Genomic DNA, 26,788 nt, shown 5'->3' on the forward strand with positions numbered 1-26,788 from the left:
AGTGTTTTTTCCTCTAAGAAGCCCTTCAGATAAAGTCTTTTAGAAATCTGAAGACTTTATTTAAGCTGTGTTTAATATTTAACAGCTTTTACATGAGTGCAATACATTTTGACTTTTTGGTGGGTACTACTTTTATAGCAGAAAATTGAGGGAAAGGTTTAAGAGCTTTCAACTCCAAAGGGGAAGCAGTTTTAGCTTTTTTCAGAACAGCATGAAGAAAATTGCCTGAACCAAGAAAAATAATGTGGATGTATCTGATGTTCATGCTGGCAGCTTGGAGGTGATGAGAGCATTGATGAGTGGCAATATTCTGTTAATGGAAGGAGGCACTCAACTAAAGACTCAGAGACAGAGAGGTGTTCCTGCAGTGACGTCTTGCAACATCCAAGGAGATATCTTGGATCAATAACATCTAGGTTCAGTTCAGGCTACTTAACTACAAATAGTCACTTACAATAAAAGCTGCATTTTTTTCCCTGAAGAAACTGGTTACATATGTCAAAAATATTTTCTTTCTAGTCTAGATTAACTCAGCAATTGTTTGTAACTCTTGTTCAGATCACAGACTAGAGCCAGTGCAATTGTGTATAGACATCCTACATGCAGTATGTTTAAATTAAAAAAAAAAAATAAAGTTTCTGTGACATTATTCTGTGACATTATAAGTAAATTTAAATATCCAAGTTGAAAATAGAGTCCCAAGCTGGGAACATATTTGTGCAGTCACCAAAATTATTTGCAAAAGCTAGTGTTCATTCATACAGATTTCCATTATAAAGGAGAATTATGGTATTTTCTGTATTGCAACAAGATCACTTACTTTTGCTAACTGATTATGAGAATTGCGTGTCTAAAATCAGGAATGTGATAGATGGAGAACTCTGTCTCCTTAATATTTTGCTTAAGGAATGGACAAACCTTTTGTGTTTTCTGAGAACATCTGCATTAGTTGAGCATTAGTTGAATAAGGTACCAAAATTACTTTTAAATAGATTTTTAAAAAAAAGACATTAGAGTATGAAAATGACAGTGAATTGTAACAATTTGATTATTTCACTATTTTGTGGAGTCATTCAAAAAGAAAATGTTGTGTACCAAGTCTAAGTAATTAAAAGGTATAAAAAATGGACATATGGTGATAAAATCCCATAATAAATATAAACAAGAGACCCAGGAAACAAATACTGAAAAAAAAATTTAAAAAGAGCTATCTGTACAGCCATCTGGTTAAAAGAATTAGTCATGTTTAGAATAAATGCAGTATCTATGATCAGCTTGAGCAAACAGCTAACCTGTGCTCCAGGCAATGATTGAGTTGTGATTGAGTAAAATGGCACATGGAGATAGATTAGAAAAGCTTCCACTTTGGTTGCACCTAATTCTGTCAAGAAATCCATTATGACAATAGAATTAATAATTAAGTAGCAGTTTTAGCTCAGTAAAAGTCATATACTTTACAAGATTTTTCTTCCATGTCGTTCCACCGTGCAAATCTGGTTTTCTCTGTTAGAATGAAAAATGAAAGTTGATTTAAATTGTCTTTCTATATACACAAAGAAAATCTACATATTGTAATGGAAAGGATTTTAATAATAAAAGAGGGAAATGAAGTCACACATTTTAAAAAATGTCATTATAATCAGTTAAAACCTCAAAATCCTTAAATTGCTAGAGAAATTTTATTCTCTCTTAGATTCCATTTTAATAAAGTCAGAAGGTTTTCTTTAGGCTTTCTAGCATTACCTTATCATCTCAGCCTTTATGTGATACCCTCATGTTTCTGGGGGAAGTGTCAAAGACAAAATACAGTCACATTCCTGGCTGCTTCTGAGCCTGGCTTTGCCATCTGCACCTGACACATCCCTGAGCCTTTGCAGTGTGTTGCCACAGGAAATTCTCCAGGCTGTTCTGAATAGCAATGTCAAGCAAGGTGCAAACTGAGATCCTGGGGTCAGACACATTGGTGCATTTTCAGAATGACTGTCCCGTGAGGGTGGAATGAATGGCCATTATGCTTCTGGTTTTCAGACCAAGCTCCGGTATCTGTGCAGCACTGCACAGTGTAGATGTTTTTACTCTCCACAGGCAGTGAGGAGAGAGGTGCTTCCCAATGGCAATGCACACTACCTGCCTTCATGCTTATCTCAAGATGGGTTGAATCATCCTCTCAAAGACTGTGCTTCACTCTGGGTCCTCCAAGACTTTTGCAAAGCTTAGGAAAGCTTGTCCCATTTGAAAGCAAAGGAAACAATGTGCAGAAAAATTATTCATTGCTTAGAATGAGATAGAGTAGAGCTCTTTGTAAAGCATGTGCTGCCAATTCAAAATGTGGAAAATTTTTAATTGGACAAGAATGCAGCAGGGATCTGTAGAGATCAGCATACTGGGGTGACAGGTTTTGACCACTTAAACAAAGAATACAGGCATTTGTTTCCCCTTACAAAAGTGGCCTAGTATTGTAGAGGCAAACTCTGGCAAAGTGTGATCTAATGTTTTAATTTCCTACTTGGCAATTTGATTTTTGTTTAGTCTGACAACCCATTCTGCCAGTCTTTAAGATTGTTCAAACTGATGGTTTATAGTCATTAATGAAACTTTTTCTAAATCAACACTAAAGCAGATAGAGTCAGGCGTTTTACGCTTGCCATTGTGCTTTAACATGTTCTTCAGTAAGTGATGAAAAATAAAAGGCCCATGTAACAACTGGGGGGCCCCAAAGAAAATCTTTGCTAAATGTTAAAAGTGTTTTTCTAACAAGGTTGCTGTAACTGAAAGAATTAGTAGTACTGAGTTCTCCCTTATGACTGTCTTGTTCTAAAAGATCATCACAACACCATGTGGCGTCCCTTTTAATGACTGCACAAATGACTCGCAGAGGGGAAACTTATCCTCTGAATGCAGTAAGCTTCCACAATGCCTATATTTTATGCTGCTTTCTAATGAGAAATAAATCAAAAGCATTAAATTTTCAAAAGCATTTATTCTTATTCAAATACAACGTTAGTGCCTCATAAATGCATATTTCTATTAGAATAATTCCACCTGATCTAGTGGGTGACATCTCTGCCCATGGTGGGGGGTTGGAACTACTAGATTTTTAAGGTTCCTTCCAACTGAAGTCTTTCTATGATTCTATGAAGTTGTGCTTTGTGAATTGCTTTTGGAGATAACATATGTCCTTTGAAGCTTCATGACCACATGGCTCAGTAAGGGCAGATATACTAGAAGGGAGATCATGTCCTCTTATGTATTTACCAGTCTTTCAAAAAGCCAGGAAAATATTTATAAGGGAAGAAAAATTAATTTATGTTATTTATTTAGATTTTGAAACTGCCTTTCATAATATTCCTCCCCTTGATAATGAAATTCAGAAGGATCAAGGTGAGAGGCAATTTCTTGATATGGACTGAAAACTGTCTAAAAAAGGTGACTGCTGAGACACAACAAATATATTCATGAGGCATGTATGGTTGTCTATGTGTAGCAGTTCTGGGGAGGGTGATAAACAGCCAGATAGAAAAATTATACAGGTCAAGAAAACCCAGGCCAAACTAGGACTAATATGGGGAAATAGGCAGTGTAGTGAGGTGGCAATAGGAAATTCAATGCAACAATAACTCTGGATGCAGTCGTAAATTACTAATCGCAGCTCTCTAAGGATCACTGCATAACAGAGATGAGAATCAGAAAGTAAATATTAGTCTACAAAAGGCTGGTATGAAGAAAAAAACAGATTGCTAGCCCATTATAAATCGAGCTATGTCTGCTGGGCTAGGAATACTGTCCCCAGGTTAGCCTATCTCAAAATATAGTTATTCTAAGGGTACAGATGGGAGTAATAAGAAAGATTAGAGACTCAGAATTCTGCACTAAGAAAGTTGAGAACTGGAACTCTATGCTTTACAGAAACTTCCTAACCTACATTGTCTTGTCAGAAGGAAGGAAGGAAGGAAAAGGAAGTGGCAGAAGTGGCGGAAGTGGCGGAAGTGGCGGAAGTGGCGGAAGTGGCGGAAGTGGCGGAAGGAAGTGGCGGAAGGAAGTGGCGGAAGGAAGTGGCGGAAGGAAGTGGCGGAAGGAAGGAAGTGGCGGAAGGAAGTGGCGGAAGGAAGGAAGTGGCGGAAGGAAGTGGCGGAAGGAAGTGGCGGAAGGAAGTGGCGGAAGGAAGTGGCGGAAGGAAGTGGCGGAAGTGGCGGAAGTGGCGGAAGTGGCGGAAGTGGCGGAAGTGGCGGAAGGAAGGAAGGAAGGAAGGAAGGAAGGAAGGAAGGAAGGAAGGAAGGAAGGAAGGAAGGAAGGAAGGAAGGAAGGAAGGAAGGAAGGAAGGAAGGAAGGAAGGAAGGAAGGAAGGAAGGAAGGAAGGAAGGAAGGAAGGAGGGAGGAAGATTAAATTGCATTAATCTTACAAATAGGTGTGCTTCTCTTTTTCATGCTTCTCAGACAGATTGTGGAGGAGACAAATGTTTTGTAAACAAATAAAACAATGTGACGATCTAGAAATATTAAATACAGTCTCATAAGGAAACCAGAATTTTTTGATAAAGAAAATGCATTTTGCCTTCTGGTGTATACTCAGTCATTGTCCCTAAAGTAGTAAGCACCATGCAGATCAGCATTAGGTATGAAATACAGCAAGTCCCCATTAGGATTTTCTTATGACATAGCTGCCTATTTGGGAGATTCTCTGAAGGTGAAGAGGGTGAAGGAACCAAACTTGGACCATGTAGACCAATGATGGCAGGGAACTGACAGATAATCATGAAAGGCTGCACTCTGCCACTTTTTTACACAGAGCTGATGCTTTATATTTGAGCTATTTCATGCATCCTCCATGAGCTTTCCAATACTGGCATACACACTATTTCCTGCCCTTGGGTTGTGTCTCTGCCAGCATTCCATACAGAGTGACTAGCTGACAAACTCTCCAAGAAACTCACAGGCCCGACTTCCTTTTTAACATCTCTCTCGAAAATCTGCCTATGTCTTCCAAGCCACTTCATTTTACCCTCACACTTGCCCATTAAAAGAAACCCCTCAATGTTTATTTCACTCAACTCATTCTTGTTTGTTCTTTCCCCAGTTAGCACAAAGGTCAGGACGAGGTGAATTCTTTCTGTACAGATGGTCACACTCCTCACACCGGGGGAATAAATCAAATACAAGAGATCTTGGGGAAGGCATGGGGGGTTAGGATCCCTACTCTGGATGCCATGAGCTAGAAAGGCACACCAGTTGCTCTTCTTGCTCTAGTATGGTATCTTTACACTTAACTCTGTAATTTAGGAGGAGCAGATCCAGGCTTTAGTTCCTATTTTCTGGCATCATATAATTCTTGAATGGAAAAGGAAACTTCTCCCAAAACCAAACTCAGTTGCATTTGGGTAGAACTTTGCGATAATTGTAAACCAATACTGCTTAATCTTGTTCATTTTGCGCTCATTTTGTAGTGCAAGAATAGAAAAATTAAAAACATTCCTTTCCCCAGACCAAATTTTCAAGCCTTCCCTCTCTGCATGTTCCCTCTTTCTACTTCAATTCTCAAATATTTAAAATAGCCTCCCCTTTTTCCAGAAGAGCAATTCTTCTCCCCAGCCTGAATCCTCAGATTTAGATTACAAAATTAACTGGGTATAAATGACATGGAAAATATAGTAAGTACAATAATGCTAGGACTGGCTACAAAACATCTTTATACTACATCCCTTCTGTGCTTCATTTTCCACTGCTGTTAACCTTTGTCCTATGCTGCTCAGAAAGTGCCCATATTATCTGAGTAGGGCTCCAAGCTTTAATAATTTAGTTATTGGTCTGAGCTGGCAAAAAATGTGGCAGAACTGAAGGCAGAAATAAGACCAAAATAGATTTGATGGGTTTAATGGAGTGCTTTGTGGACAAAAGTTGGCTTAACACATAAAAGATGGATTTTACTAGCTTGACAGCAAAAGACTGTATATACAGAAGATGGAGTTAACAGGGTCTGATAATGTGAAGTGTAATGCAATGGATAAAACCACAGCTACATGGGGAAAAGCCTGGGGAGGTCCAGGACTGTGTAACACTTTGGGCAGTGCTGCTGGAGGTGCTCTGCTTAGCCACGGTGAATAACAGGCAGAGACAAGCGTGCCCATAAGCAGCCCTTTGCTGCAAGGCACAAAACCAGACTCTTATTCCCACTGGAGCATGGGACAGAAGAGAAATGAGCTATCCATCCCCTGTCCTTTGACTCCCCTGCCCCATTGGCGTGGTGCAGGCGTTTGTCTCTTTGTGAGCAAGAGCTGCAAGGGACATGGGGACAAGGGTGACCCACGGACTTCGAAAGCTCCCAGATGGAATCAGTGATGTATGGCCCCACACAAATGTGGGAAAAGCCTCTGGTCACATTTTGCTTTCTCTTATCTTTGTGAGGTTTGTTTGGTTTGTTTGTTTGTTTTGGGGGTTTTTTTGTGTTTTTTTTTTTGAGAGGGAAAGTTCTGGCTTAACTTATGAGGGATGCTCCACTTGGTTTTGTGGGAACTCCTAAATACAAGGTTACCCTATAGAAGTACAGCTGGATGTCCAGTTTGCAGGTTCATCCAAAAAGCCCCAAAATTTTAATTCTTGTATAGTTTTATAATACAGATTACTCTGCAGAGAGACTTCCCTCTTACCTTCTTACCTTGAGTAGGAGAAGCAAGAAATAATATTTCTAGTTTTAAGGAATTGCAACACATTTCACTAGTTTCAACTGTGACTCCCTGAGCTGCAGCTCCAAGACAAGCAGTACCCAGCCTCAAGCTTCTGGGTGACTCTGCAGCTTTGGATCTGTAGCTCAGGGATGCTTTTTCAGGCATGAAATCCTGCTGCATGCCACAGTGAGCTGAGAGAAGAAAGGTGTGCTTTGAAGGAGGCAGTTCTTTAGATCTACTTCTTCATAAATCATGCTTTCAGCATATTTTATTCTTCATAAATAACAAAGTAAAAAGGAAACAGAATAATATAATAATCTGTCATTCAGACTGAGAATTTTGAACAAATTCACTTTGGTAAAATACCCCATCCATGCTGTGGCACACCACCCCAGCAGTCTGGATGGAAGGTGTGGCCGGTTTGAAACCCAGAACTTCAAGTGACCCCTGGTTTTCTGCTTTTGAGTGCTCTTATCTTATTTTCCTCACTAAGCAACAGTTATGCAGATCTGACTAAACACCATGGAAACAATTTTGCTGAGGTTTCTCCCAGTGTTTATTGCACAACACCTAACTCTAATTGCCGGCAAGCAGAATTACTTTGAACAACGAAAACAACAACAACAACAAAAAACCCTAAATCAAATTTGAGACAGTAATTAAAAGAATTGGAATACTCAAGAGAAAATCTTTTTTTTTTATTTTTATTTTCTGTGGAGATGGAAGGCAGGGAAGAGATACTCCTATTTATTTTAATTATGAAAATGTATTTGGAAGAAGACCTTAAAGAATGCTGGTTAGAAAAAAATGCAACAAAGCAAATTTAAAAAGTAAAGACTTTTGTTAGAAACCAAAACTACAAACTACAAAGTTTCCAATAGAGAAAACCTGGACTGATGGAATGACAACACCAGGATGAAGGCATGGTTTAATTAATCAATTTTTATAATGAAGGTAGAATTTCCATATTTACCTATTCATACTGGTAAAATACTGTCAGTCAAAACCTGCAATTTCATATTGATCAAAACATGGCACAAACATGAGTGGTGTGAGGGGATGAAGTTTTGTCTTGTGAAGAAGGGGTGAGTAAGAGTCAGTTCTGCTTCTCAGGGAGAATGCAGGTCACCACTTAAAGAGAAGTAAGAATGGCATGTTAGAAAATAGCTAACATGCCATTCTAATAGCTCAAATAAAAATCAGTGGTTCTCCTATTTTATTCCCTTTCCTTTTCACAAGAATCTGTATTTACAGATACTATATACATTGTTGAAATTGTTTCTAGCAGACATGGCAAAATACTGACATAAAAATCTTCTAGTGGGCTCAAGGAACCCCGAAAAGGAAGGTGCTGTTTTACCTACCTGATATCCTTTTATCATCTGGTGACCTGCTTAGTGGATGAGGGAAAGACTGTGGATGTTGTTTACCTGGACTTCAGTAAAGCCTTTGATACTGGGTCCCTCAGTATTCTCCCGGAGCAGCTGGCAATCCACAGCTTGGCCAGATGCACTCTTTGTTGGGTTAAAAACTACCTGGATGGCTGGGCCCGGAGAGTGGTGGTAAGGAGCTTCATCCAGTGGGTGGTTGGCCACTACTGGGGTTCCCAATGGTTCAGTATTGGGGCCATTCCTGTTAAATGTCTTTATCAACGACCTGGATGATGGGATTGAGTGCACCCTCCGTCAGTTTGAAGAGGACACCAAGTTGGGTGGGAGTGTTGATCTGTTGGAGGGCAGGAAGGCTCTGCAGAGGGATCTGGAAGGGCTGGATCCATAGGCTGAGGCCAACAGTATGAGATGTAGTATAAGATGAAGTCCTTCAGTTCCTGCATTTGGGTCACAACAATCTCCAGCAGCACCACAGGGAGGGCAGTGCCTGAAAGCTGCCTGGAGGAAAGGGTAAGCACAGAGTTTGTGGTACCTGGGAGTGGGGCTGCGATTGAGCCTCATCCCTAATGGGTTACAGCTGTGCAGGACAGGTGAACAGGACTGAAGGTAATGAGACACGCAGTGCTGAGGGGCACTGCCAATCACCAGAGGGTACAGAGGGCACACAGGTGCAGTGCATGACATGAAGGGTATGAAAGGGTGCACTGAAGAGCAATGACATGCAGGACCTTGAAGCCTTCTGATGTGGTATGGTGGTGCCCTGTATGGTATGTGCTTGAGGACTCTGTGTTTTTTTGTGGCTGTCTCAACTGTGACAGAAAAGGACCTGGGTGCTGGTTGACAGAGGCTGAACATGAGCCAGTGTGTGTGCCCAAGTGGCCAAGAAGGCCAATGGCATGCTGGATTGTATAAAAAATAGGGTGGCCAGCAGAACCAGGGCAGTGATTGTACTTGGGCCTCTCACTTCAAGAAAGCCATTGACATGCTGGAGTGTGTCCAGAGAAGGGCAACAGAGCTGGTGGAAGGTCTGGAACAGAAATCCTTTGAGGAGCTGCTGAGGGAACTGAGGTTGTTTAGCCTGGAAGAAAGGAGGCTCAGGAGAGACCTTATCACTCTCTCCACCTACCTGAAAGGTGGTTGTAGCCAGGTAGGGGTTGGTCTCTTCTCTAGGCAGCCAGTGACAGGACAAGACCCTCAATCTGTGCTAGGGGAGGTTCAGGTTGAACATCAGGAAGAATTTCTTGCCTGAAACAGTGGCCAAGCAATGGAATGGACTACTCAGGGAAGTGGTGGAGTCACCATTCCTGAAGGTGTTCAAGAAGTGACTGGACATGACACTTGGTGCTATGGTTTTGTTCACATGATAATGTTTGATGATCTTGGAGGCCTTTACCAACCTAAATGATTCTGTGAATACACAAGCATTTATTGAACAAGAGAATAGATCGGGAAACAAATATGACTCTTCATACACACTACTACACCCCCCTGAAATGGGAAGAATTGCAGGGCCTGTGCCTGGGACAAAATATCCTTATTTTTCAGGCTGAGCTGTCTGGCTATTTGAGTAAGTTTCTCTAGAGGATAATACTGCCCAGTTTGTCCCTCAACTCCTTATGAAAAGAATCCAGAAGGCAGCAAAAGAGAATCCCTCCCTCCCCCTGCCAAATCTATCACAAGGTCCTTTTATGATTCATGTGCTGTGCTTCAGCACAGGTCACAGGCTGGGTCCATATATCCAAAACCCAGGAATATTAATATTACTGCACAAGAAAATCAAGAGCCAGTGAGTTTCATCATCAGTCATTATTGATTTCTGTTTACACCAGAGCTTTAAAGAAACAACAAACAAATTATGATGTAGGATGAGTTCCCAGCCCTGACTGGAATAAAAGATTTTGGGAAAGCTGAAAGACTTCAAAGGAAGAGTTTGTGCCTCTGAGAAGCCACTTGCAAAGTAACTTCTGTAGCTGTTCCCAGCTTGGCTGGAGGAGTGTTTTTGGCAGAAAGGTAGGACAGAGGAAAAAAATATGGAAAAATAAATATGAGAGTGACAACTATATTTGCTAACCAACAATTTCAAGCATATTTTGATGCCAAAATTGTTGAATGCTGCCCAAACCAAGGCATTATGAGGATCAAAAATAACGTGACAAACAATGTTGTTTGGAAGTGCTCAATGACTATGCAAGCTAGGGTATTTTTTCAGCAACTGGATACCTAAATATAGCTTTAAATTCACATGTGTACAATAGCTCACCTGTCTACAGCTATGCAGAACCTAATCTGCCACTCTTAATGATGAGAGATAATAGCTGAATACATGAGTGATCTTATTAAATAATTTTTGCTTTCAGTACCAGTTATCCTCTTAGGATCAGCTCCAAAGATATTACAATAAAAATATCAGCAAATATTTATTAAAGTAGAACGGCATGCAGAGAATCATGTAAAGCTTCTTGAGTATTTGTAAACTGACATGCAAGGCAAATGAAAATAAACCTAATCCAAGCCCAAAGGCAAAACTGGGTTTCTTATTGATACAACAAAAGCAATGACTAACAAGCCTCTATTCTGGTCTTTCATTTCTAGAGCACATATTTCTGAATGCTTGGCATTACTGAATTGCTCACAAAGCACTGAAAAACACTACTTACCAAGGAATAGTTTGCTGGTGTGGGTTTGGGGTTTTTTCCTTTCTTTTCTCTTTTACTGATGAAATAAACCTACATCAATGACCCTGCTATCTTGTAATCCTAGATGTGTTACCAGGCAACCATTATATGCAGCAGCACCTGGCTTGCCCCTCTCTATAAATAACCCAAACCTCCCAAATCCTTTCACTCCATGCACTAATGAAAGTGGTATTTTTCTACTGCTAAATGCTTACTCAGGTATTTCCTTAAAAATTTTAGTGATAAAATGCTAGTGATCCTTTTCCGAAGGAATGTGATCAGTTAACAGGCTCTAACTGCACATAGTTATATTTTCATTTAACTATATACTTCAAATGAAGTTGAAGTACTTTATTTGGGAACTAAAGTAAATTATTTAGAAGCCAGGAACAATGTCAACAAATGTAGCATGAGTCAAAAATCTATGAGCTCTGGATGACTGTGCCAAAAGATTTATCGCAAGCCAAATATACATTTTTGTCCTCAGTGCTATACAAGTCTGAAACAGTAAATTAGAATCATAGAATCATAAAATGGTTTGGGGTGGAAGGAACCTTAGAAATCATCTTGTTTCCAAACTCCCTGCCATGTGCAGGGGATGCCTTCCACTAGACCATGTTGCTCAAAGCCCCATCCAACCTTGCCTTGAACAGATCCAGGGAGGGGCACCCACCACAATTTCTCTCAGTGGCAACCTGTGCCACTGCCTCACCATCCTCACAGAAAAACTTCTTTCTATAGCTAATCTAAGTTTGCCCCTTTTCAGTTCAAAGCCATTCCTCCTCATTCTATTCCTCCATGCCCTTGTGAAAAGTCTCTTCCCAGTTTTTTTGTAGTTCCCCTTTAGGTACTGGAGGGTTGCAGGGAGGTCTCCCTAGAGCCCTCCCTCCTCCAGGCATAGGAGAGGTGCTCCAGCCCTCTGACCATTACTGTAGCCAAAATTTGTATATGGCTTTTCTGAGGTATCAATAAACAATACATATTTAGCATTTAGATAATAACAATAATAAAAATAGACAGAGTAATGTTTTCTGTACATTTCCTTAAAGCAGATGTCATGTACTGATAAACTCCCGAATTAGTTGGGATTGATGACAAGAGTAAGCTGAAAGTGTAACTAATGATGCTAGAAGAAATAGCAACTAAATGGTAGTCAGCATCCCTCATGGCAATGCAGGGGCTCTTACATACTAGGTGAACTTTGAAAAAAAATGAAAGCCCTGCAGTTAATCACACGTCATCCAATGTTTCTACAGATTAACTCTAAAATTTAATGCAGAGGACACAAAATCCATTCCATCTGGGCTTGGCTGTGAGACTTCAGTCAGACTGGAAAATGAGGTGTAAGAGGCTTTGGTGTACAATGTCCATCAAACCCCAACAACATGAAGCCAGTGTACAATTAGCAGCTACCAGCACAGCTGCTCTGATGGAGTCACAGCTAGCAATAAATCCAGAACAAGCACAGGAACTGCCACTTATGCTGGGCAAAAAAAAAATTCATAAGAGGAGAGCAGCACTTCCATACATCATGTCTTTTGTGCTCTGAGTTGAGCTTTTTCCACGGAGGCATTTCTGGTTTCTGTTCTATTAAGGAACCCTTTACCACCTTGATTTAGGATCAGCAACCAGAAGTTTCTAAATTATGTATTAATATGGATTTTCACAGACTTCTGCGTCCCTGAACAAGGTGTCCTAGCACACCATAGAAGGGTCTCAATGCTTGATTCTATCCCAGCCTGAAAGGATAGGTAGAATTTTACAAAGCCAAAGAAGTTCAAAGCAACAAGCACCAGGTGCAGCCTAGAGCAAGGAATAACAATGCAACAAGCAGAGTACAGGCTTAACAAAATCTTCAAGAGAGTTTGCAAGGATACTTCAGAGGCAGTTAAACATGTTAGTGGAATGGCAAGAGGGACCTTAATGAGTGACAGTATACACTTGAAAGCAAATCTGCTTTATGGTAAGTTTAAACTCCAAGGTAGATTATTCAGCACAGAACAAAATTTTTGTTCTCTGAAGAAATTACACAGAAAAAAGCCCAAGAGGAATCACTAAGCACTCAAAGCTGCCATTATTTTTTTTACTGGTGTCTTGGTTTTGCACAGCCTGAGTTTTGGAGGGGGGGAGGCACAGAGGTGGCTTCTGTGAGAAGCTGCTAGAAGCTTCCACCATGTCCAGCAGAGCCTATCCCTAATGGCTTAGAAGATGGACATGCTGCTGGCCAAGGCTGGGCAAATTAGAGAGGCTGGTAAGGCCTCTGGGATGACCTAGTTTAGCAGAAATCCGAACAAAAGTAGTGGCACATTTTTAATTCCAGTCAGAGAAGAGGAGGAGGTGAGAACTTTTGAGGGAAACGACATGGAAACACCAAGGTCAGTGGAGAAGGACGGGAGGAGGTGCTCCAGGCTCCAGAGTCCAGATTCCTCTGCAGGTCAGGGTGAGACCGTGGTGAGGCAGCTGTGCCCCTGCAGCCCTTGGGGATCCATGGGGGATGCAGAGATCCACCTGCAGCCCATTTTGGGAGGACTGCTACTTGTGAGGTTGGACCCACTCCAGAGAAGCTCCCAGAGAAGTGCCTCCCATGGGAGGGACCCCACGGACTCACAGGGGAAGGACTCCTCTCCCAGAGCAGTGGAAGAAAACCTTGACCAAACCCCCATGCCTTGTCTCCCTGCACTATTGCAGTAAGGAGGGAGGGGTTGAGAGAAAAATAAAGGTGTTTAAGGGCTTATTTTAATTCTCATTCTCCTCCTCTGACTCTGTAGTAATGAACTCACTTTGTACCTCTAAGATGAGCCTGTTTTCCCCTTGGAATGTTTTCTCCCAGTCCTTAACTCGTGAACCCATCATTAAATTTTCTGCCCAGCTGTAACAGTGGAGGGTGAGTGAATGGTTTTTGTGGGTGCCTGGCATTTGGCCAGTGTCAAACCATTGTTTGTCAATATTGTTTCATTTCTTTTCCCCTCATTAGCACATCTGTTAAGTGGATGGGCTCCTCACTCGAGCATAAACATGAGCAAAATGGGATGTTTACAGACTGGACTGTGCTTGGGGTGGGTTAACAGAATGCTCTGAGAAGCAGAGCTCTGCTGTGACTCTGGGGTAGCCTGAAAGATTACAGCTAGCTAGAAGGGAAAAGTAGTTTTGACTGGAAGCACCTGGCATCTGGAAAAACACTGCATCCACTGTGCAGTACAGAAAGTGTAAAAAATGAAAAATGAGAACTATCTCTTTCTGTGGAACAAAAAGCACAACCCCTCTAAAAACTTATTTATAATGTGTAATTTTTCAGCACCAGAAACTATATTTCCTAATGTGTGATTTGCTGTCACTGAGCTCAGTGACAGCTCCTGCTTCTCTTTAAATGACTAAATGATCCCATGAAGGACTTTCCTGCTCTGATTTTCTATGAATCTGTGACAATATTAGAGGTGACTAGCAAGGCCAGTTCTAAGCATTTTGAAATTGGTTAGATTTTCTAGAAGCTTAAAATGTCTTCAGTCAAGCTCTTTTGTCCTGAATTTTGAGATAAGAAGTCATTGAAATTAAAGAATTGTGAACACAACAGCAGGGAGATGTGTTCTCAAGGGGTTTTATTCACGGTAATACCTCCCTAAAAATTTGAATTAATGTATGCCAATTGTTATTTACACAATAAGAGAGTTATTTAACTGACTAACAGGAATATGTTCACCTAGTTAAGACAATGGTCGAATTGTTCACAGTGACATTTTAATCTGTGGTTAAAATGCAGAAAATTTTAAATGTACTTGGAGCTGAGCTAAAAAAAGTTATATGATTGACAGGCATAAAATCTAATATGCAATTATCCATTGAATTTCTCAATGCACAATTTTGCAATACACAGAAAAACAAAGCATTTACAGTAGGGCACAGATTCTGTCAGACCACACCAATAGTTGTCATACTGTGATATGAGTAGTAGAGCTGAGAGAAGAGCAGGGCAATGAGGACAGTATCACATCAGGTTGAACTAAACTTTCTGACAAGTATGTTTTCAGCAAGCCCAGGAAGCACAATTTGATGTTAGTCCCACATAGCCAAACCCCAGACTATATTCCAGCTCTACTCTAGAACAAGCAGTGCCTGCTTAATAAAGGTATGACCCAGCCTGTTCTAGAAGCCAGCACAAAATGTAGTTGCTTGTACCATTGTGTACCACAGTCTGGATTCCCCCCTGAGAAAGCAGGAATATAGATAATTTCTGTAATGGAAAACCTCTTGCATCCTTAATCAGGCAGTCTGATATAATGCCTCTGAGAATAGCAACTAATTTACAGTTTGAAGAAACTAAATTATATAAAATGTGCATGCATGGTATACACACACACATACACAAAGCATGTTCCATGGACATGGATCCCTATTTGCTGATCTAATATTTATCCAATTATTGAGTTGAAGATCATCAGCATTGTTGCAAGAGTGTATATTCATAGGCTAAGTCAACTGTAGAAATTTCACTAATTGTAAATTGATAGTATTATGTAGAAAAACTCAAATACTATATCGTATATATGACATGACAAAACTTTAATGTTTGTCTTACTGAAATCTAATACCACTTTATCTCTGTCAAAAGCATTAAAACTGAATGTACTTGAGAATCTGCATGAGTTTGTGTTTTTAAAGTTTTGCCTCTCTCTGACAGTATAGATCTATGGCTGGAATGTTACTTTCAGATATTGAAGGGAAGGAACACTCTGGTTTTATAATTTACATTGTTTTTTGTTTTTTTTTTTTTTTTTTTTTTTTTTTTTTTTTTTTTTTTTTTGTCTCCCTGGGACTTTTTTCCTAATGCCAAAATTGTTTAAATGGCTTTATATTTAACCATTTAAAAAATGCCTTTGCAGATGGAGGGCAACCTGAGCTTTTTGTTTCCCTTCTCATTTATTATCACCAGTGCTGGTCAAATAAGCCTTGGTAGCTGCATATTATGCAATTGACTTTTTTGTTCGTGGTAAATGACAAAGAGAAGAAATCACTTCTCTCTCTTGTCTTTTGAATCAACTCTGAATATTGCTTGAGGAAAGACTATGTATATAGATACACATCTCTTCCAAAAGCATTAGCATTAGCTACCATCTGACTTCTGCAAAAAATACTCTGATAATCGTTTATCAGGGTAATACTCTGATAGGTGTTATAGTTTCCAGTCAATTTTCAGTGCTTACAACAAATAATATAATTTGTGAAAAAGCATTTAAATAGAATCCTGTAAATCACAAAGAGTGCTATTGAGGACTGCAGATATATTTTAAATAAAAACTGTTATACAGTAAACCTACTGATATTCTTCACGCAGAATTTCCACTTTGTTGCTCTGATATGTGCTCAAATGCAAAAGTTTCAGCATTTATGCCTCTGTATCTAGGACACATAGGTAAGCACAGCTTCTCTTGTCTTCCAAATGAAATGTCCTGATATTTATAACCATATGTAAAAATTTGTTGGTTTTGCTTCTTATTGTCATCGTAAATCCAGATTTTTTTAAAATGAAGATTTCTAATAAAATGCACAACTTGGAGCTTGTTAAAGCCAAGGCACTGTTTAGCTATGCCCTGTCACCCTGCAAAGACAGGGCAGATACTAAGGAGATGCCGTGCTGGCTCAGAAGCAAAAGCCACACAAAACTGTCAATACAATAAGTGGCCATCACTAACAAGTCTATGTAGATTTGGAGGCTGAGCCTATCTCTTTATTCAATGTTCTCCTCTGTGTTAAGTGGTGTTTTGGTGTGGGCATACACTAAGAAAATTCCCTTTAGCTAAAGGACAATATAGTTCAAAGAAGCAAAAGTTCCCAAAAGAGGCAAAAGAATAAAACTCCTCAGATTCATCACAAGTTTTGTACTTTCATCACTGAAGCCATCAACTAGCCCCAACAGACTGGTGTTTATTAGATGCCCTGTATTCTGAAAGGACAAATGCTGAGAATGCAAAAATGTGAATTTTTGAAATACCACACAGACACTAGGTTGCATTTTTTCCTGGAGCAATCCCACTGTTTTTTCTAGTAGGGAATTTGGTTCTGCAGATAATACTCTCAGTCTCTCTAGGGAGCCAACACTAAACATATCTCTTTTTGCTTTTTAGAAATAGGGGAATTTCTGTCCATAAAGCACCATCCATACTTGGAAAGCAACATCCTCCTTGCTTCCATGCCCACACTCTTTGCGTGACTGCACACGGAATGATAAAGCTGGATTTATTAATTATAATTGTCCAACAATAGACATATGACAAACATTAATATCCAAAAACCACAATTTGTCATGAAGAGGAGAAGAAGGAAGAAAAAATATAAAGAAAATGAGGCCAAGAAACTAGGCATAAGGAACAACCACATTCAGTGTTTCTAGAAGATAGTACTGTAAATCAAGAAAAAAAGACAGGATCCAATTACTTGATGAAAGAACAAAAAGCCTAGTAAATTAAAGAGATGATGAAATAAAGAATGGCAGTGGTGTTAATCAAGCACAGTTACACGAGATGGTATGAACCCGAGTCTGTGAAAATGAATTGTGAAGTGGAACAATCTGAGAAGTCCTGGGAGCAATCCAGGGTAAAACATACAAAAGAACAGGTTTTTATATTGCTTTCATATCTTCTATTGTACAGATGCTGGTTACAAATGAGTACAGTTGGCTTGTTCATATCAAATCAATAAGAAGTGCTTTGCTGATCTCTTCCTCTCTAACCTCAGACTACTTAACCTTGTACTTCAACATTATTAACTACTGCTACATCCTAAATTCTTTCTCCTGCCAAGGTCCAAGTTAGAACAGCTCATGTGCCATGTTTAGCACTGGCGTTAAAGAGTTCAAAATCTGGAATCAGAAATGGGATAAATGTCACAATGGGATAGAAATAGTCATCCTAAGAGAGACAAAATTTCAGGAGAATGGAGATCTGGCACTTGCTGCAGCAGTGCCTATTCTGTTTCTATGTGGCCAAATCTATTCCATTTCTATTCTGAAACACTCAGATATACAGATGGGACCTGTATGTTCTCCTGTATATTAATAGCAACCATCAATCTTTTGCAGAGTTGTCACATCATTAAAAGCAGGGAGCATTCAACAAAGTAGCATATCAAGAGCCCTTAGAAATGCAGATGAAGAAGTTTAGGACAAACACACAGCTAGGAAATTGCTTTTCACTTTCAGACTCAACTAAATACAGTATTTCTAAACAGGCCCATATTGCTTAACAAACATTCTATTTCAAGCCACTATTTCTAATTCAAAACATTTCATTAACTGAAGTGTTGTTGCCACCAAGTTTGTATTTTCCTCATTCCCCTGGTCTTGTGATACTATTTATGACTGTCATTAGTCTAAAATTGAATTAAGCCTAATATTAAATCATGCTTTGAAGCAGAAAGGCCATGGGTATTCTGGCCTCAGGTGCTCCCTCAGAGAGCAGGGCTGAAGGAGGACCCCGCAGAGCAGTGTGAATTGTCCAACACTGCCACTGTGAGAAATGGTGAAAACAGATGTGCTTTCCTGATGTGGTGCCAAATGACAATGCATGTGAGATGATCAGCTTTCCCTGTAGCGTGTTGGAGAATGATTCCTATGGTCTAGCCTGCAGTTTCTTACTGCTCTACCTAAGGGGGACAGGAGGAAGAACAGACAGCCTATAAGAAAAAGGAAAAATGCTTCCATTTTTGCATTTGTATTCTCACAAAGCTGGGGAGGGATATCTTGGATCAGGCAAGGGATGGAAATAGGAAGATGAAAGATGCCTTCCTTGGACAGACCAGTGGTCTGTCTACTCCTGTTTCTCTGTTTCTCAAACAGCAGACGTGTCCCCAGGAGCTGGGGAGGACACTCAGCCACCCACAGCTCACCCTTCAGCTGCAGGCAGCAGGCATCTGTCTTCCTGCATTTGCAGCATTACACAGTGTCACCAGTATGGCAAACACAGATAAGGCTGTGAAACAACGTGGCCACGTTCCAGTGGTTTCCTAGAGTGGCTGAGAGCTGCAAGTAAAGAAGCAAACCCGTTTCTCCAGACACAGCCTGGACAGACCTGCGCTGTGCATGCTGACCAAGCTCTGCTCTGCTGTCAGGTCACATCCTTGCTTTTCATGCAGTCCACCACTCAACCTGTGTTGCTAACTAGCTACCCTGGCTGAGCTAGAGAGTGCTTGAGGGATGTCAGCTTGTTTTAGGCTGGGAAGGGCCACAAATATCTCCTACAAGAACTGACTACATCTAACAGGATTCACTGCTGACGAGCTAGTGGTAGCTTTCCAGTACTTCAAGTTTGCTTTATGCTGATACTGAAAGCTCTCTCAAAACCCACTCAGCTTCCCCTTTCCCTGGGGGTTAAAAATATCCAGACTGTGAAAACCTGAGAGTTTTCTTCATGGTTTTTTCAGTCTCTGTTGATGTTGGGTACATTCGGCACACATTGTCCAGGTTTTTTCAGTCCCTGGAAAAGCAATATCGTGTTTCTGACCTCTTGATACAGCCAAAGTGGTGTAAAGGAGCAAGGCTGCAGAAGGTGACTTTGGCTGCTGTTAGTTATAAACACCTTTATGCCATGCCCTTGTAAAGCTGACTCCAACACGTTGACTTGTTAGATTGAAATAGGAACTTTGCCTTCCCAAAGGACAAGCACAGACACTGGGATCATTACAAGATTTACTGTCCTTGTCTTTCATCTGAAAAAAGGAACAAAACTTCCTTTTTTTGGACAATTGCTTTTTAACATGTCAGTTTTTCTCTATGTAATAACTAATGTACACCCCTTAAGGCTTACAACAATAGCTGTGTGTACAGCTACCTCTGTTCGTTAAGAGACTGACCTGTGTTCTATTAATATTTATAGATTTAAATTTTTAATACACAACAATTCTGCATTATTGAATAGGTGACTTCCTGCATTTTAATGGTTATGAAGTAGGAGTGGGCTCTTTGTAGTTAACATTGCAATAAATTTTTCATGATTAAATAAAAAGTTCTTAGCTCCAACTTCCTCAAACAAAATGCTCTTGAACAACGTGTTGGTGCAATGGTGAAGGATTCTCTTAAGAGTTTTATGATATCTGTTGCAAATTTTCTTAGTTTAAATTCATGGTACATAAGGATTTTCTATATCTGGAAGTATTTAATAAGTTTCTTTTTAAAGTTGCTGAATTATTGAAACATCAATTTGGGCTTATTTACTCTGTTTTGGAGACAACTGGATTCTTACTTTTAAAACTGACCCTCATGTTTTAGTAGATGCATACTGACAGGAGATTAACAATGTTAACTTGAGTTGGCATTTGGACCAGGACTGGGATGTAGATTCAGTCTCCTATTCATTAACCTTGAAAAGGCTTTAATAGCTGCATTGTAAAGAGCTTCTATTTTGAAAAACCATATGGGATTTTAAGACTGTTGTGAATGAGTATTTTGAGTCGCTTAAAGAATCCCTGGCAAAGGTATCAGCAAAAGCAGGTTTAACATAAAAGGGAAAGTATGACAAAGTTCATTGGCTAAGTTCACTCTATTACTTATACATGGTTAAAGCACGTAGAGAAAAATCAGACTAAAATGGTCAGACTAAAATCAATCAATCTAAACAAAAAAACAACCTAAAATGATGTATGTGGAGTCTGGGGATAGAAAAGGGGTAAGAATGGGAAAGAGTAAGGATAAAAAGGAATAAGGGAGACTCTCCTGTTGTATCATAAAGTTCAGAGTGGACTCTCTTGCCAAACTTAGCCCAGGACTTGACCAACAGTTTAGGCTTGGAGGTTTTTACAGCACCTAAACTTAACAACACTTAATTGATAGACTAATTTAAACAATGTAATTTAAACAATTCTTCTGTAATTTACTAGCACAGCAATTACTCACTTACAGGCATAACTTATGAATGTAACATATTTAAGAATCCAAGAGATAAACATTCATAGTTCTCTATCACGTATTCACATTTACACTAACCTAAAAGAGTATGTGTAAAGCATCTTTCTCTTATCTGCTTTTTTTTGCATGTATTTTTCATTTGTAACTTTTCAATAGAAATAAGTCCAGCTCAGCTTATATAATTGTTGGAATATAGTTATGCCTGTGAGCCAAGGATTCAGCTGATGGATTTGCCACAATAATTCCTTATTTGCAATGTATCACAGCTTTATTTACCCTCAATGAATGTAAAGAAAGATAAAATTCTTGCAATCTGTGCAGAGGAGTTAGTGTTGCTTTGGCAGTATCTCATAGTAGTTGAAGAAATTTGAGCACATGTAAGCCCTATGAGCTGTATTTCAATAATCAGGATGATTCAGAAGGGTCAATAATTCATATATTCTGGACTTGGATCATGACACCATCACATAAGATGCATCACAGAAGATTTCTGCAGTTTTACAGAAGATTTCTCCATAAAAGAAGAAATGTTTAATGAGGAATTTAGCGACAAGGTAATTCAAACAATTTTATTATCTATCCTGTGGTGTATCTGTGTCCTGGTGACAGGCAGATCGATATTATATGCAGATGTACTTGCACACAGTATAGATAATAAACATTTCATGGCATTGGATGAAAGGGGTTGTACTATTTTAGATTCCTTTTTGATGATGATCTCGTGTTGACTTCACTGAAAATATTGGTCAGGAGACAATTAAGAAATTAAATGTATTCCTAAAGCAAAACAACAATACCGTTACACCAGATCCTATGCTGTACTTAAAGCAATTATAATCATTAATATAATATTCAGGATGTAATGTTTAATTTTAAGTTCTGATTTCCCATCCTTGAAATCCATCCCATCCTGTGAATCTCAATTTAATTTCATTTTTTATCTTCATTTGCAAACATCTGTTTTCCCTTGGCACATGAGTCAATTTAATAACCTGATCAAAGATCAGAATTTCCTGTATATATGGACTATAATAAATTTATGCCATTTTCTTTAAATTTGTATCAAACCAGAGTAACACTTCAAGAAAGGCACAGCTATATTTCATATCTGAACACTATATAAAATAGTAAGACACCCATCCCATTCTCTTTACACAGTGACATAAACCAAAAACTAGGCAATAACATTTCCTTGCATCTTCAAAAATGCAAGCTGGCAAGCTCTCCTGGGATATGATTTAACAGCTTTTCAGCTGGGGGCACTTACTTAAAGATGAAATGATTTCTTTAACTATTAACCTTTGATGACATCAATAATTCCCATGTTTAGGACACAACAGGGTCTGGTATTGGACACGGAGGAGGAACATGTGCTGACAAACACTGCAAAGAGCCATACCCAAACAGAGTCTTCAGGGTGGCTTTAGCTTCCATGTCAACAGCTATGCAAAAGCCATGTTTTCAGTAGCAGTCAGCTTCCACAGTCATGTTATGAGGAGATTTTCAGAAACATTCAGGCACCAGCTCTTCTGAAAAATCTACCAATTGCTTTAACTGCTGGAAACAACTTTGGCCTTCTAATGAGCTGCCCCCCTTACAGCCATTTCTCAGCCCCAGGGAAGAGCAGCTCAGAGACTCTGCCTTACTCTGCCATTTTTCTGCCATTATATTCACTCACCCCTTCCTTCTCAAGCCTTTGGTGCCTGTGTTTTACTCCTGTCACAGCTCCTTCCTGTTCCAGCAGTAAGTGTGGACTTTTCTATTTTGTGCTTGACCAACAGAGAGGTATTCCCTTTCTGCTAAAGCCCTCTGGGCGTGACTCCAGCACAAGGAATGTGTGTTTGCAAATTACCTTAGTGCTGGGAGACAATGATGGATGACCTCTCACAATACTGGGTGAGGTATTGATTAAAGTCATTGATCCCATTTTTGAGTGACTGTTTCACCCAGGTAGACAAGTGAAATAAAAAATCCGTCAGTGTCTGCAAAAGCCTTTCTCAGAGACATCAGAAGCTTTTTGGTTGTTTTTTTTTTTTTGTTGTTGTTGACTCTTTGAGTTCAATAGGGTTAAAAGAAATGTTCATATGTGTATGGGTTTTTTGTTTGCTTAGTTGCTTTTTTTAAGAACAGTCTTCTATGCAAATAACTTGTTTATTTGCTTGATTGGGTTTTAGATTGACAAGACACAACTGGTTATCACTCAGCCCTTTACTCATGAGCAGCCCTCAGTGACAGGGCCACTGCTCCCCCAGGTAAGAAATCTGTCGGAACTCAGGACATCCCTTTGGGAGTCGGGAGTTGCCAGGACCCTTGCCAGGGGGCTCGGAGACCCTGGCACACAGCCCAGAACACCAGCGGGTTTGATTACGAACCATGGAGCAAATTGCCACCTTTACATGAAGAGATAAAACCACAGCAGTTTGAATAGTGTAAGAATAAAGCAATCACAGGGCGCAAATGTAGGTTTTAGGATTTTTAGCATATGGGTTTTTGGGGACAAGATGGAGGGTTTTGGGTGTGTCTAGCCTTTCCTCTTCTTCTTCTCCTTCTGTACCTCCATCTTCACTGGTGATGTTGGCACTTTTAGCTTGCTTTAGAGTAGAAGCTCACTGTCTAACATAGGTGATAGGTATTGGAAAATAACTGTAAACATGTTACACGTAGTATTTAGTATATAAAGATAACACCCCCCTGGGGGCAGGCAGAGTGCCTCTGGCTGTCCTGCTGAACGGACCTTGGCTGGGCAGGAGGAAAATTTTATAGATAAGATGCAATAAACAACCTTGAGACCGAAAACTGGAGAGCTTTGACTGATCCTGTGAACGCACGGGCTGAAACAGAGACTTTTAACGCAAATCAGGGTCGCAAACCCTGCCGCAATCCGACAGAAATCCTTTGCAGATGAGACATCAGGACCTGTGAGCATGTTTTCTAAGGCTAGGTCTACACATTCCATACAGAGTTTTCTGTTTTGGAAGAAGCTGTTTTAGTTTTTTTAATGTCTGACCACCTAAAGGAATCAGTTATTACTTCTTTGTGTTATTTTACTGGCACATCATTAGTGGCTTGTCTTCTTGACATTAACAGACAATTAAGCCTGGATCCCAAACAGAGGTGATAAAAACATATCACCTTGTAAGTCAGCTGTTAATACTTTCAGACTCACAATCGTGACATGTGTTGCTACCTGAAAATAAATGTTCCATTAAAATGTTTTTGTTTCTTTTTGAGTTGCACTGCACACATGATCTGATAGTATTACAGCTGCTTAGGTGAAGTTATATAATGCCAATCTGTTTCTGAGGGAGCACACAGGCGAATTTCCACCAATGACATACAAATAGTCATCATCAGAAATTTGCCTATAAATAATGGATTTAGCATTCATGCATGCAAAAGTGGGGTAATGAAGATGCTGGCCTTGGCAGCTGAATTAGTGATGAAATGGAAAAAAGAACTCTGTATTTCAATCCAGGATCTGCAAAAGACAAACACATCTCTGGTATCACCTGGGAGGGAGCTACGCATCAGGACAGGTTGCTGGGAGGGTGCAACAAAGAGTTTAAATAGATATTTTCAGGCAGAGAACACAGCAGTTAATGAGTTGGCTGAAAAAGTATCATTTCTGCAAAATATGTGAATGTTGAGAAAATCTTTTCACACCTTAACCAAACAAACCAATCAATGTTGACTCTGTACAAAGGATTTCCTACATGAGAATTGCTCAGTTGCCCAATAGCTCCATCTGCCAAAGGATAATTCTACTTTTCCTCTCATTCAGAGTGCTTTGTGACACTTGATATACTGCTTATGAGACATGCTATGCAGCAATTCCCTATTAACAAATCAAAAGAGCTGACATTTCACTTTTTGTTGTCCGATAAACTCCAACACATTTAGTACAGTATAAGAAAACTTTGTTAAGGTCAGCAACACCACAGTCAGCCCTCAGAAACCACTCCCCTTAGCCCTCCCAGGTAACACTGTGCCTCATTGCTCTCCTTGCCAACAACTCAGGCTGCAAATCATTGCTCAGGTTATCTGAGGCAAACCAGTCCCATCTTTGTGTCCAGTCAGCATTCCCCTTTTAGCCTCATCCCTAGGCTTCTGAATATTCTTGATTAGTGGCTAACAATTGAAAAAGGAAAGCATTCTAAGGACTGAAGCATGTGTCACACGTGTCCTACTTTCTTTATAACACTCCATCTTTAGAACAAAACCAAGCACATCCCCCCACTGCAGACCTACAGTTTGAACATTTATATCTGGAAGTTAGCCATGAACAAGCACAGCCAAGTCCAATAGAAATGGTAGAATCTATATTATCTCCTCTCCCCTGCTATTATCCCCTAATGCCTGACAAAACAGAAGTGTGCAGCAAGTAAATAAAGTTTCTCTGGTTTAATAAATGAAGAGTCAGAGTTTACCTGTCACCTAGTTAATGAAATGCTAAACAGGAATTTGGGACTCCTGTGTCCCTGAAATCCCTGAATTTTAGCCTTGTTGATAAAATAGAGAAATGTGGCACAAAGTATAGTTCAAGCTGAGCCTCCCCAGCTGGGACACGGGGTTTTCATCTCAGAGCTCTGGCTCCAGAGCAAAGCCCAGACTCATCCATTGTCACCTGCAATGATTAAGCATTCATGCCAACCCATGCAGCCTGGAAAGGTCATAAAAACCAAGCATGCTGTCAACCCATCCTCCTTGGGAGCAACTGCAGATTTCCACTCACCTCTGCCGAAGAAGAAGGAAAGAGATTCCCTGCGTAGGCATCTCCATGGTCAACAAACACATCTGGTCACCTCTCACATCGCTGTCAGGGAAAAATGCTGGCACCAAATGAAAGCAAAAGCCTTTCCTGATCAGACCAATAAAGTCTGACAATTGTCTTGTGATGGATGCCAGAGAGATTCTGAATATTTTGGCAGAAACAGCGGCTTTTTCTAGGTGGGAATCTGCCTACATAGTATTTATGCAAACATTTCCTCACTTGGTCTGTAACCACCCCTTCACAGCAAAGCAGTGCAGCGTTATAGCCAATTCTTTACTTAGTTGTGAGTTTAAAATACTACCACTGCCTAAAATAAAAGGAATTTCAATCACATTGCTCCCTGAAATGAAAGAGGTGGATGCCAGTTTGACAATTTAGGCTGATAGCTGAGATGCTGCCTCTCCAGCATTTTTGGCACCTGGCCTAGGGAAGAAGGAACGAGAAGAAAGGATAAAGAGAAAGTAGGGATAAAGGAGGAGGAACGTGATCCAGTTCATTTAATATAATAACAGAAATCCCTGGAGGGGACACTGATTTATATCTACAGGCACTTCAGAGCCAGTAATAATAACAGGTACACAGTTGTACAACTGATAGAGCTGCTCTAAGAGAGAATGTGAGCAAAAGAATTACATCTAGCATAACAAAAACAATCAAGCCTGCAGGTCAGAAATGTAAGGGAAGGATAGTAACTGCTGAGCCCAAAATTACTACCTTGGTTAGCAGCCAAGATTAAGAGTGGGTCATAAGTTATCTGCAGGTAAAAGTCAGAAAATAGGAATTTCTGCATCTACACTTGAACTGAAAGCAGCAGTGTGTGAAAATTGATCAGTTATGCATACAGGTATACAAAATACCTAAACAAAGATTCCTGAGCTCTCTGCAAGCCCAAGATCAGGCACATTAGCATCAGCTAAGAACCCTTTTTTTTGGTCCACGTACATATTCCTGAACTAGGCACTGGAGAGAACTGTTTTAAAAAGCCTCAAAGCATTATCTCAAACTGAAGCAGAGCTATGCTCTCAGACTGCAAGAAGTATACTGCTGCAGGTAGGGGAGGGGGGAGTATCAAGGACTCAGAAAGTTACTAAGGCACAAAACTTGTAGGCATTGCTGGGCTGCCTAAGCACCACGTGAATACAGCTGAAGCAAGAACATTGCAAAAGCTGAGGAACATGGAAGTGTATGAAAGCAAACACTTCAAATCAGTATTTAGCTCACACTTACACCCAATCTAGCAGAACATTACAGAAAATTTAGAATGCCAGGCAGTGTTACTGTTCACAACAAGGAGGTTTGCCTTAGCATACTGGATATTGCAAGCTCTCCCCTCAGTGCAAGCAGCCTCATGTAATCAAATGGGAAAGATGCAAAACATTCCCAGGAAAGACCATATTAGT

The sequence above is a fragment of the Serinus canaria genome, chromosome 3, assembly GCF_022539315.1.
Source record: "Serinus canaria isolate serCan28SL12 chromosome 3, serCan2020, whole genome shotgun sequence".
NCBI classification, from domain to species: Eukaryota; Metazoa; Chordata; class Aves; order Passeriformes; family Fringillidae; genus Serinus; species Serinus canaria.